The 13,699-nt window shown below is 47.0% G+C and overlaps 1 long non-coding RNA gene across 2 annotated transcripts in view; it reads right to left on the bottom strand.

Annotated features, from left to right (window-relative positions):
• Positions 1-10,509, bottom strand: part of LOC128342883 (uncharacterized) — a 65,436-nt gene extending 54,927 nt beyond the window's left edge. The window contains exon 1 of one of the 2 annotated variants that reach the window (XR_008315231.1): positions 9,183-10,509. This is a non-coding gene — a long non-coding RNA (uncharacterized LOC128342883). The remainder of the gene's footprint in view (positions 1-9,182) is intronic. The other variant, XR_008315232.1, reaches the window with a different exon arrangement.
• Between the last annotated feature and the right edge of the window lie 3,190 nt (positions 10,510-13,699).

The following is a 13,699-nucleotide window of genomic DNA, read 5'->3' as shown; positions in this document are numbered from 1 at the left end:
GTCCCCACCTCGACTAATAAAGCCTGTAACGCTGCATTCAATGAGAAACAGTTGTTGCTGTTATAATACTAAGAAAGAATTCGCTCAAGTTTTTGCTGGAACTCTAGGCCAATCTCATGAAATTATCGTAGGGCGGGTGGGGGAGGAAGGAAATCTAGTTCAGTTTCTTCTCTATATCCCTCTGGGTAACTCTGAAATGAGGCTGACTGGAGGTGTGCTTTTCTGCCACTAGATGTCGCTGGTGCTGTTCAAATGAACCTACTGCACCTGAGCGACTGCTACTTTGCCAGAAAAGTTTTTCCAAATCTTTGAAGAACACAAACATCGATTTAGAATAGACCGCCTTGTCATCTTCCTGAAAGGGATATATTTTGTTCTTAGGGAGGGGCGCATGTGTGCTGAAATGAAAAGAAGTCTTTTATTTTCCTACCAGGTTCTTTGGATTTCCCCTGCCCGCTTTTATTTTATTTTATTCGCAATTCCGGCTTCAGATTTACCTTCTTCAGCGGGTGAAAATCCCCGCGGTCTGTTAATACTCTTGAAGGAGCCTCTTGAAGGAGAAAATAACTCACACAAATGTCCATAACCGCAACGCGCACCGGCTTAACCTAAGAAGAAGCCCGAGACCCCAACCCTAGTAAGCAGGAAAGTATCTGCAACTCTTTCCTAAGCGCCTATTTGCCGGCCGGGGGAGGGGACACTGGGGAGACAAGAAGATGACGGGGGCGGGGCGGGAGCTACAGAGCCGCTAGCTTTCAATCCCCAGGACTTGACTGTAGGAGGCGAAACTGGAGGGTTTCCTCTGGGCTCCTCCTAGTCGTGAGAGCTGAGGTTCAGGGGAGAGTGGGGAATCACATGACCAGATGGGAAGACTGAAGAGCCCGGGCTCCTCCCCCCCCACCCTCCCATCCTCACCTCCCCACGTTGCCTAGTGTGCCTGGAACTCATCGAGCTGGCCCTGGGAAAGACTCCAGCGATGATGAGCATTTTTTGTTGTGTTAAGTGGTCGGGCATTAGCAGCCCGAACACGTAGAAAAGGGCTAACATCTGCGGTTTCATAAAATGCCGGCAAGAAATTATAGACCTGTTCGTTAAAATTAGAGCCATAGGCTTAGCTGATAACGCGCTCCGCCCCCCCCGCAACCCCCCCCCCGAAAAGCAGGTTGTTGGGGCTCTAGGTGGGGAGGGGGGGTGATGTTTGTTAACAGCGATGCCGGAGAGGGGAAGGGAGAGACCGCGGGGCTTCGAAATGAAGATTTCAGGAGCCGTGTTGTGTGGGTGGTTGTTTTAAATGGGAATATTTTGCTCAGTTCTGCCGCCTTTGAAAACCTTCTGTCATGGCTTCGGGATACAGATGGAAGCGACAGCCACAGGTCTTTGGGAAACTGCCCCCCCCCCTTCTTTCTTTTTTTGCGGGGCGAAAACTTTGGGAAACTTTGGTGCCCTTCTTCCAAAGCTAGGCAGAAACCCCTGGAACCCTCTGTCCCAGCCGGTGTCTGCATGCGCGTTAAGTCCCTTCCCCAAACTCTCTGCAATCCACGCTCCAATGGCTAAGGTTTCAGCCACATGAGTGGACTCCAGCGGGCGCAGGGTTGCGACCATCTTTCTGGATGTTCCTGATCTGGAAGTCCTAAGCAAAACCAGAGGCCCCAGTGAAGTGAAGATGGAAAGGAAATATGGGAAACCGACAATATGAAAAATATGTATAAATCTGAGAAATGTGTTCGACTTCAGAGTCGGAGCGGAAGTGTCCATGAATCAAACCTGTACTATAACAAAACCGCTTACTCCTTCTCTTTCACGAGGACAACTCAATGTTCTAGCTTTTCAAAGCCCATAGCTTATATTCGGTTTCCCGGTATTTCCATGACTTTGCAGACGAACTCGTTACGTTTTAAAAGCAAGGTCAAACCACGAACTCCACCCCCGCCCCCTTCAACAGGAAACAGAACTGACGAATACTCTGATGTACTAGCCAAAGATGCCAAATAATTGATTTTCTGACTATTTTGGTATTGGAGTCCCCGTGATCATCATCATCCTAACTATAACTGCGGCTGCTACTGCTACTACAACCTTGGAGTTGCGTTCTTAGTCATGTGAACCCTAATATTTCAATTCCTCTCCAAGTCTGTTTCACTGTCAAAAGTAGCCAAGCAGTGAACCCCGGAAACTGTAGTTCTGTAGAGGTTCAATGGGGGTGCTAGGAATGCCTGCCCAAGTATCTTCCACATTATCACCAAACTATAATTCCCAGAGCTTGCGGCTGTGTGTGTGTGTCAAACGTGACAATCGATATGTTTTTAAAGCAGTCTCAATTTATTTGTAGATGCCTGGAGTCCATGCAAGCTTTTAAAAAAAAAAAAAATCAGTTCTCTAGGTGGGGAGAGGGGAATTCCCCTCCCCCCCCTTTTTTGGCATTAGTTATTTTTCAATCAGCTTTAAAAAGGGAGATTTGCTCATGTTGCCCTCTTTGCGGGGGGGGGGGTGTGAGAGAGAGAGAGAGAGAGAGAGACGGGGGCTAAACGAACCTTTGAGAAGTTAGCCAGTCTCCTTTCCCAACCAACAGTCCCTCAAGTCGTTCGTTTGCCTAAAAACCAGTCTATCTTCGCTCTCCACCACCACCCCCCACCACCACACACCCCCTTCCCCGTCGTTGCTGTCGCTGTTGTTATGAAACTTTGCAGATCCATGCCACCAAAATGGGAGGGGCTCTTACAATCCGATCCGTAGATCACGTCAAGTGTTAACAAACCGAGGCAACTCCAAAGCAAATATTGTGATCATTGTTGTTCTGGAGCCCAGTGTAAGGAGGACTGTTCGCAAGGATGTAGGGGTCCTTCTCAGTGATTGGCTGTGGGGAAAGGATAGGGACCTCTCCCTGTAGGTGGCGTCCTTTAGGTACGGCCTGGGCTAAAGGAAGAGATGGAGGTGCAGTCCAATCCTTTCCCCTCCACACACAAACCGCAGAGATTTGCTTCTTACAGAGGGGGCGGAGGGGTGGGTGAAAACCATCGATCGCTCCCAAGCAAAAGTGTGTTTCTCCCTCGCGTGGTTGCAAATAAAAACTGTTTGAATAAATAAGTTTTTTCCCCTCTCTTCCTCCTGAACATTTTGTTGTCAAAGTGTTAAATGTTCCCGTCATTTTTTATTCAAACACTAACATGATTACGGCCAATTATATATTCACCAGTGTTCTTTAGTTTAGAGTAATTGTACTTGTCACTAATAAAACAGACATAATGGATCGCTCCTGCTCTGGATTTTCAAGCAATTTTCTGTAATTTGATTGAATTATACTTGGTAGCTTTTTAAAAAAAAAATCTATATTTTCGAATCCTATTCGCTGGGAAATTGCCGCTGCGTTCCTGTTTTGTTGGGTGGGAAGAAATGTACACTTCCCTAACATTTATAAATAGAACTCAATCCTTGGGCGGGGAGGTGCGTGTGTGTGTGTGTGTGTGTGTGTTTAAGCCTCCACCTTCTACAACCTAAAACTTCGAAATGCGAAAGGGAAAGCGCACGAGGCAGCGATCTCTTGTTCTTGTTGTTGTTTTTACAATGTAAAAGGCTTAAATAGAAAATATTACATGCCTAATCAGATGGGGTGACTTTATTGTAATGGGTTTGTTGTTCCTTTCATTCTTCAAAACATAAGAACATGTCGAGACAGGCAGTTGAGGGATTCTTTTTAAATATATATTTATCAAGGGAGAAGAGGTATACAGACACTGCTACAGGAAAATATAACGCCAATTACGTTCCTCTAAGCAATTAGACTAATTATCTACATACTGTTCCTATGTTCTTTTTGGAGTCGATTACACAGGTATAACCAACAGTGACTTAACTATCTCGAAGCAAAGAGATCCCAGCCTTAGCTTTATAAGGTGGGGGGAGCTTGTTTTCCACGGAGCGCGTCGATTTCTGGGTTGCCCCAGAACCGCAAGCCAGCCAAAGGCAACTACAGTCAAGTTCAGCTGAGTTCAAGTTCAGTGGAACTTTCAAATGCTGAATTTTGACCTGCAGATTTATTCAGAGCTTCTCCTGTGGGTTTATTTGCCCCGTGGATTTAATAGCTGGCAGAACTGCAGTTCTCTGCGTTCTCAGAGCCATTCATTTCGGCAGTATATACTGAATCTCTAAAATGACAGTCTTTGGAAGGTTGTATCCTATGATTAAAGGCTGCGGGTTTCCATAATCTTTTTGCATCACACACACAAAACAACAACAACGACAACAACAACAAACAATGAATTGTCTACCAGGTTGGCAAATCAGAAGGCAAGAACTGTCTTTGTTGGTTCAATACCAGCAGTGAGATACCCCTCAAAGCTGAGAGACACGGGCGTGAGGCTGAAGGCCTTCCCTTGTTGATTGTCTGGGCACCGAGTATCCAAAGGTAGACTGCTTCTGTACATGGAGGTTCTACTTAACTACCATGGCTAATAGCCACCGGGAGACCCATCTGCCATGCGTGTGTCTAACCCTTTGTTCAAGCCATCTAGGCTAGTGGCCGCTGCCACCACACTTTGTACGTTTGTTATATACATTTGAATGTGCTGTTTACCTGGACAGTTTCTCAACTTTAAGGTTCAGGGTGCAAGTGGGAGGGAAAAGCGATCTCCTGAGGCTCTTGCGTAGGACCCTGCAAGGAGAATGACTATCTCCGTGGTGCAAGGCCCCCCCCCCCTTTCCTCTGACACATGCTCGAGCATAGGGGTTCCTGCCCAAATCTTTCCACCCTTGAGGTGCGTGCCATTGGCTGGTACAGATCAAAACGACGTACACAGTCCAGCAAGGATTCGGGATTTAAATTTCGTCCCAGCTAGATGGTGGGCATAAATTCGGCGTGCTCGTTTTGTCTAACTGCCCGTTTTGATGCACCGACTAAGACATCGGCCTGTTTCCGTACCAGGTTTTAACAAAACAAAACAAAACAAACCTCTCCTCACAGTCCAAGTGACATGCAGTTCTAGGACCAAGTAACAAACGGGATGATAACCGTAATGCAGAGGCATCAACAGAAAAGGATCTGGAGCCAAACTCTTTTCGAAGTTCGTTGGACAGTTTTCTGAACGATCTCTTGCATCTCAAGTTAAAATTCTTTGTAGCCCATTGAAACAAGCGATTTCAGAGGCTCTTTCTTTCCAAAGGGCGCAGCCTTTAGAGTGCAGAGAAAACCCTATTTATCGAGGCACTAAAAATGTACTCTTGGGAAAGTAGATCGCTGAGATGGGGGGGCGTATTCCTAGACTCGCTGTCAGCCGAACCTGAACACTAGTTTTACTTGAAATCGTCCCATTGATTTACTACCCAGTAATATAACGTAGGGCGGCGTGCTACCGATAAGTAAGTGTGGTGGGGAATCAACTACCATCCATAATAATGTCATTGGAAAGACTCCTGGAGGCATGGAAGCCTTCAGAATTTCGCCGCTATCTTTCGGTATCTATAGGTAAGGCCCCTGTTTCGGGGGGGGGAAACAGGGCGCAAACCTTCAGGCACTTTGACATCCGCTATCTTTCAATGGAAAAGTTAAGCAAACTTTTAACTCCCTTCTGCTAAGATCTAGGGACACTCAGTCTGGATCGCGCCCAAACTTTCTTGGTCTGACATTCGAGTGGGGCAAACGGAGCTGGCAACCAAAACGTTTCGGATTGAGACTGGCGACAGAAAAGAGACACGATTCGGACGAGCTATCGATAATCCCAGCCGCGGGCAAAAAGAGGCAGGCAAGAGATAGAAACGGCCCCCAAGGATCCGTCTGTTTGCTCGAGTTTCCCGGGTTACAACACTATTTAATAGTTGAGTTGCTGTTTGTAGGGCGACTTGGCAAATAACAATCAATAATGTTTTTCCACTGCGCTGTGTTTCTGTGCACGATAGAAAAACTGTTACGCTCACCAGCACGCTGGAGACCTCCAGACGACAGTCCGCGCTGCGCCGGAGCGGTCTTTCGGCGCTCCATCTCCCCCCCTCCCTCCGCGTTGGGGCCCACAAGGGCAGCCTACGTCCTCCATCAATGGACCTGATGTGTGGCAAGAGGGGGAGGGCGGGGTGGGGGGGATGGTAGTCTGCAAACTTTAGTGGGCCGCCCGTTCTCATGGCCAGGAGGGCCGCCGAATTTTTGGCCAGACACGTTTTCCCTTTTGTGGCCCGGAGTCTTTGCCTGCATATGCTGAGGCTAAGCACAGCGCAGGGCAGGCCTTGCCGAAGCCCTGGGAGAAGGTCACCCGGACAATCTCGGTCAGAGGCGCTCTTACCCCTGGACTTCAGGCCGAAGTCCTCGGCTTCCACACACCCCTGGGTACCCCCAAATCCTCTTTAGTCTGTCCTGGGCGGTGTGGTCTGTGCCCTTAAGAGCCTGCACGTTAAAAAAATGATGCTTGACTTGCAGCGGAGGGGGCCTCCAAAGGCCTTTAGGTCCAGGCTCCAAAATTACCTAGGTGCACTTCTGGCCCTCCTCCTTGTTCTAAAGAGCACTTCGGACTCCTTGGAGCTCCTGTTAGGCAGTGCCACTGGCAACTCAGCTCTTATCCAAAAACGGGGAAAGGCTTTGACAATCGCCTGTGTTTATTTGCAAGGTCGCACAGTTCTTTCGCTTCAGGGGTTTTGCTCTCACACCCAAGCAAACTGGGGTCGTCTGTGCCCACTAAACAGCAAGCTCCCTAATTCGGAGCATTACAATGGGGTATGTGTGTTTGAGGGGGAGCGCTCCACTTTCGCAGTCCTACTGGTTGGCAGAGGCCTAGGAACCTAACCCACTAGAAGCAGGTCCCTGGACGGTTCGGACCGAACCGGGCATCAGTTCGCCCAACTTTTCTGGACAGGAGTGGCAGAAAGAAAAGACATCACCGCATCTCCATAGCTAAAATGCGACTGTTTCAGTAGAACTACGAGCCTTAATACACATACCATGGAAATCAATAGAATTTTCCCCATTTAAAACCAAATGTTTAGTCTCTATTCCATTCACTTCCTTAAAATTAAATCAGCGGTGGTTCGGGAGGAATGAACCCGTAATTTCTTGATTTTTTATTTTATTTTATTTTAATGGGAGAGGGTGGGAACTTTTGTGTCTATTGGCTAAATATGGAAAATTAAAACTTCCGATTTCTCACTCTATAAATAAACGAATGTACAAGTGTGATCCCAGTTAAAGATGCCTCTGTATTGGGTGCCTTAAAATCTATCTATCTATCTATCTATCTATGATACAATAATAAATATTTAATAGAAATTAATAATTATTGAGCAATCAACAATCGAACTGAAAACTTCAAAACTTTGCCTTAAATTGATGTCTTCATCAAAAATAAGAGTAAAGCTTGTGTTTAGTGCGTGTTTGTTTTACTAGGGGCAAGAGGTTTGCCTTCTGCTGCACTGTTTGGTCACGTATAAGGCAGAGATGGTATTCTACATAGACCAGACGTTTGTCGGCCTACACCGAGGGAATGATGTTTGCCTACAATTTCCCATATAACAACTTGTCAACAACAGCCGACCTATCCACGTCTCTGGGCGGAGTAGACAGCCCTTTCTCAGGACGCCATATATACGCAGTAAGGATCTGCTACACAGGTTTACAATTTACTGCCCTCGTGATAAAAACCTTCAAATGGAAAGGATGCAGTTGATCGCCCAATCCCTCCAGTTGTCTAAAACGGGACATCTCATAGTTAAACCATCCTTCAACAGTTGCCTGTCCAAACTTCAATGAACACCCATCCTCTTTACAAGGTCCAGAAAGAACATGGCAACGTAATGTGCACATACAAGTGCATTTTTAGATACTTATATCTATGCAAGCAGCATACAATGCACGCACCAACACACACCTGCGTGTCTATATACACGCTCATGTTGATCTAGAAGGTCTTTTCCAACAAAGCACCACCACTACTTTAGTTACTCGCAGTTGTTTCTAAATTCTCCATGTCCTCTTGAGTTTTCACAAGTGTGGGGCGGGGGGGAGAATTCCTTAACATAAACATCCTCCCTTCAACGTAAATGTTGCGACACTGTGGCGCAGCCCTGAGGCAGAGTATTAACGCTTTGGCGCTTGCCGTTATTCTTAGATTACGAACGCCTAAGAGTCCCTCACGGATCATGCGAATGACAAGGAGTTTACGGGTTGCCCTCCTCCGCTCTGGAGTACGCCCGCCGTGGGAAAGTTTGGCCACCCTGTGTCTCTGCCTCCTCACCTCCACACACTTCCATCTCTTTCCTGTCCCCGCTTTTGCCACTCTCACTACTGTGCAAAATGCGTGAATCCCCACCACGCTTTCTAACTCCACGGTAATAACGACCCGCAGAGTCTCACTAAGGGCATTACGTAGAAGGAAGTTCCAATGGAATTGATTCCGTGGAAAGAAGTTCTAATTGGATTTTCCAGTGGATCTGTGGTCCACCTCAAGATGTTTGGTATCGGGATGAGATCCCTCAACAGGCTCTCTTAAATGGACCACCTCCGTCTCTCTCTTTCCCCCTCTTTCTTGCTCTGTGTAAGGCGAAAGCTTGCAATGCTTCCTTGTAGTTGAAGACCAAACCAGGCAGGATGTAACGGGAAAACGCCGTTTCCCTTGTTTCCCCCTCTTTACTGAGACCACGATCCCTATGCACACTTCCTTGGGAGTAAGCCCCATTGAACGGAATGGTACTCCTTTCCACGTAATCATCCATAAGACCGGGCTCCACGAGTTTGAGGGGGCCACCTTCTGCATCACCTGGAGACCTATATTTTCTCTAGAAACCTGCCTTCCCACGGAAACACTTTAGGAACCGAAGCGAGGAAGGCTGTGGGCAAGGAAGAACGCAAAGTGGGCAGAAAAGGAGAAGAAGGGATAATTCTGGGTTGGCTCTTTCCAATATTTGCACTGCAAGAGTGCCGCTCGAGAGAGGTCTTGGGCACCACATGTGCCTCCTCCTCCTCCTCCTCTTCCTCCTCCTCCTCCTCCTCCTCCTTCTCTATGCCAATGAGCATTAGTCATCCGGTGGGAACTTCGTGTTCCAGACAGCTCTAGCATTAGGGGGAGTTCCCCCGAAGCCTGCTGGAGAGAAATTCTGCCGGGTGGGTTTCTCCCCCCCCCCGCCCCAAACGTATCCTTTTGGAATCTATTCAGCGGCCTGAATCAGCGCCCCCCCCCCCCACACACACACACTTTCCAGTGCCCACGTACCTGCTTGAAGAGAATTGAGAGATGCCTACAAGAGTTTCCAAGAAGTCTCTGGAGGCCGCTGGGATCTTGCCAGCATCTCTTCTCCCTCCTCTGCGGAAGACAATCCGGAGCAAGCAGTTCCCAGACTCGACGCTCTCTCTCTCTCTCTCTCTAATCTAGGCTCTCTCTGCCATCGATTTTTTTTTTCCAAGGGTTTCAAGCAAATTTCCCTGTGCCACAATGTTATGATGGAAGGATGCTGAAATGACAGGCCCCGTAGACGCTTGTCTCTTAATCATCTGCTTCTTAATTTAGTTTCAGTGCCGGAGCTTGCGTGTGTGAACGCGCGCACCCGTGTGCGCGCCAAGAGGAGAAGCCGCTGACAACCTGCGGCTTCCTAATGAGTGACGAGGCAGGGCTGCTGCGGCAAAGTCACACTTCCCTGGTGTGAAGACCTCTTACTGGGAAGTTTAGTTCACTACTGTTCTCGCCAACCTAATCGTAGAACCTGTAACCAAAACCCACAGAAGAAGGGCTGCACCACGCTAAAGAGAGAAGCTTCTAATCACTAAATTTTCGCGCCGTTCCCAGCTGCTAAGGATGACACCAGAGTTGGCTAGAGATACAAGGAGACCTTTTTGACCAGAGAGACGGAAATAGGGTGGCGGGAAGCGGGATAGAAAAGACCCGGTCTCTTTCTCCCTTCCATATGCCTTTCTTTCTTTCTTTCTTTCTTTCTTTCTTTCTTTCTTTCTTTCTTTCTTTCTTTCTTTCTTTCTTTCTCTGCCCATAGATCTATGTAGCTAGTTAATATCTCTGCCTCCCTATCTATCTATCTATCTATCTATCTATCTATCTATCTATCTATCTTCTTTTTTATTTTTCTCTCTTTCTCTTTTTCTTTGGACCCTGCTGCTGACAACGTACTTTCTCTCCGCCCCCCCCCCCGCCCCCCGGTCTGTTTCTTTCTCACTGTCATCCCGCCCTAGCCAGACATCATGGGCTTTCTTCGCTCTCCCTCCGGGTACCAACGTTGTTCTGTGGCCTGCCGCTAGCGGAAAAGAAGTGGGGCAAAGCAAGGGTCTCTCAGGCAGTGCAGCTCGAAGGACCAGGACGTACTTTTTCCTTCTTCGACGTGGTTTTAGGGGAGCTCGCCCAGCGCAGGCTATTCCACGCCTTTTGGCATGGCTGAAAAGTCCTCGTTCTCTTGAGAAGTTAGGCCCAGGGAACGCTCCAGTCCATCCTTTTAGACCTCAAAACAGTCTGCAGTTGAAGTACAGGCAGAATACAGTCTGGCCATACTTAAGTCAATTCAGTTTAGGGGCGAGAAAAATGTTCTGAAAAATGACCCTCGGCCTTTATTCTAAAATTTTAATAATATAAAGCAATTGTGAAGAGGCCTGGAAGTCAAAGGAAGACATTGCGCGAGGAGTGGAGTCCATGACGTCATGTTTCCCTCCCATTTGTCTCTTAAATTGGAAACTGGGCTTTGCGGGTCCGCCTCCGCCTCATCCTTGCAGTCCCATCCGGTTCATAGATTACCAACGCAGGTGTGGAACGGTTGGAGAAGAAATTCTGTGTCTCCAAGTGCTGACCTTTTTTTATTTAGCTTGCATTGGTAGCCTCAGACATATCCCAAACTCTTGTTCACCAACACGTCCTAGACTTCAGAGGAAACTTTTCTAGACAACCCAACCAAGGTCCAGATTCTAATAATTCTAGAACTGCCCCCACTGTAAGTAGAACCCCCTTTTTCTGGAGTAAAGTGGTCTTAAATGGTTTAGACCAAAATCTCATCCTCTTGACCTTCAGTACATTTCCTCGGGTACAAACAAACCCTCCAGTTGGTATAGGAGGGCCACAAGACTCTTATGTGGGCAGTGGTCTTGTTTGTTGTTGTTTTTTAACTTTTGGAAACCTGGCGGGATGGGGGCACATTCAACGAGGGAAACAATCCAAACTAAAGCATATCTAAGCTACATGGATTTCCGTGCGCAATTTAAGCAGTGAGTTGCCTCTTTCACTGAAATCAATGCGACTGAAAGTGCTAAACTTTGGTTGGACTGCGTCCCCCGCTTTGAAGTGAATTAATAACGCTTATCCACCTTAGAATGGTAAAAGGGTGGGAGAAGTGCCCCTTCCACATGCACCGTTTTTTGAGTCATGGGTGGTGAGGAATCCAGTCTCTGTGCGCCACGGTGACGAGAAAGGCAAGGAGCGGAAGCTAGTTTGGATTTATTAACATGTGACGCAAGACATCCCTCTTCCTGGATGGCTTATTTATTTGAAGTAATCCTTGGCGTAACAAATGCGGAGGGGGTGCTTCGTCTGCGACTGCGTGCCTGATCTGTGAAAGATCGACAGTCATGAAATCGCCACCTTGGAGTCTTTGCGGGGGAAGGCAATCTGATGCGATCCATTTCCCCTAAAAGGGTGGTGGTTGCAACCCTAAATCAGTCGTGCTCCTATAGAATCTTTACATTGTTCTTAGCTCGATACAGTCCATTGGAGAGATTCCTTCCAAAGTCTTTTTCCCCCACCAGAGACACGCAAACCGCTTTCAAGATAAATCGTAGAGGCTAGAACGCATAGGCCTGCAACGTGGTCCTTGGGCTGGGGGCTGGTTGTACTTAATGTCTGTAATGTTGGCGAAACTGGCTTAGCTCTCTCCAAGCATTTGCCAAAGAGAGGGAACCTTGGCGCGGAAGTGGGGGCGGGGGGAATGCTGGATCTGCTGCCGCTATTTGTTGTTTATCTGTTTCTGTTCTGCTTCATATTCATGCCGGATTCCCCCCCCCCCAGGTAATGTAAACGCAGATATGACCTAGAACACCTCAGAGCATTAACATTTTAACAGGCGATGCCACTGTTACAATCAACAAACTTTCTCCTTCCGTTCTGGTGTGTGTGTGGTGGGGTGGCTTTCTATGTTAACAAACAATGCCCACGTTGGGCACTTTGTATATTAAATGGATCAAAGAGCTTTGATATGGCACAATGGCCGCGATTGTCAAGACCTGATTGAGTTAATATCATATCAGCAAATTCGACAGCCAAAGGAATCGGTTGCTTCTCTTTGTGTTTCACAACCAGCGCAGATTACAAATTTTAATGATCCGAAAATGTTTGGTATACAAAATCATGCTTATTTCAGTATTAGCAAAAACACAAGAATTTTTGCAACACAAACACCCAGCTGTGTCTATTTTAAAAGCAGTTCAATGACAGCTTGCACTTATGAGCATGCAATCAGCTAATTTCGCTTTTTTCCCCTTCTGTGTTAATCAACACTTTCCTTCCTGCATATCATATAGTATAGTTGCTCCACATCAGTAAATGTTTACCTAACCTGTCCTTTCTTCAGAATCCCATTTCGGCGACCAAAAGGTAATTCAGAAGAACACCGAATAAGAAGACCGAGTGGGTCACCTACTATATGGGTGGCTAGTAACAACAGCAACCCTGCTTTCTATTCTACTCTCTCCAACTTTAACACGGTCCCACAACAAACACCCGGGAAAAATCTAGCATTTTAGTTTCAAGAATGAGCATGATTACAGCACTTCATTAATTAAGTAATATTTTAAAAGAATTGGAGGGGGGCACAATTAGTTATTGGTTAGTTTGGGAGAGCGGGCTGCTGTGGGTGACGAACCCTTTCGCCCCACCAACAGCGACTTGTTGCGAAAGAGCATCAATAAATACCGTGGAGGCAAGGTCATTTGAGGTTACCTCAATCCATAGAGTTCCCGGCACTCCTCAATTAACAACCGCTCTTCCCGTTCCATTCCCCACCCCTCTTTTCTCTGGAACAACCGCTGGCCTTAAAAGTTCGAATCGAATTTCGATCTTCACTCATTATTCCTGCTGTATTCCTTTTTAATCCTCCGCATCACAACATCGTATATGTCGAAGGTATTGATGATGTGATAGGGATGGAGTGATGACATAGCTTTGCTTTAACTTTGATCCGGATATCTCCCCCCCCCCTCCAGCCCCACCCACTTACCCCATTCCCAACACCCTTGGTGACATTTGGCTCTGGGCTATTTGGCTTGCTTTCTCCGGCAAAAGGCTGTGTGTCTCGTGCCCGTGGAAAGGGGAGGATTTGATCCGGGTGATTAACACTGAATTCCCGTCCCCAGGAAATCCTCGCCTTAAGCTCGCCTCTTTCCGTTCATCTTAACTTAAGGAACTTATGGGTGGGTGCGGGGGGAGCAATTCATTTATCGCCTCAACATCTGGTCTTTCCTCCCGCCCCCTTCAACCTCCCCCCACTCAATAATAATAACTCCAGAACCCAAACATAAAATGTAAATAAGGCGGAATCTCAGAAAAATAAAAGCAATGCAGGATGACTGACTTATTTGTGTGTATTTTACCAGGAAAGACGATCGATAGCTTTTCCCCTAGCTGAAAATGCATGCTGTGTGTTTCAGAAAGAGATATAAATGTACAAAGGGGGGAAAGGGAATATCAAAACAAGGAAGCCATAAACATTCAAAACTCAGATTGAACATAATCATTCTAAGGAAATC

Source organism: Hemicordylus capensis, chromosome 1 (genome assembly GCF_027244095.1).
Source record: "Hemicordylus capensis ecotype Gifberg chromosome 1, rHemCap1.1.pri, whole genome shotgun sequence".
NCBI classification, from domain to species: Eukaryota; Metazoa; Chordata; class Lepidosauria; order Squamata; family Cordylidae; genus Hemicordylus; species Hemicordylus capensis.
This window is presented reverse-complemented; position numbering and strand designations above follow the sequence as displayed.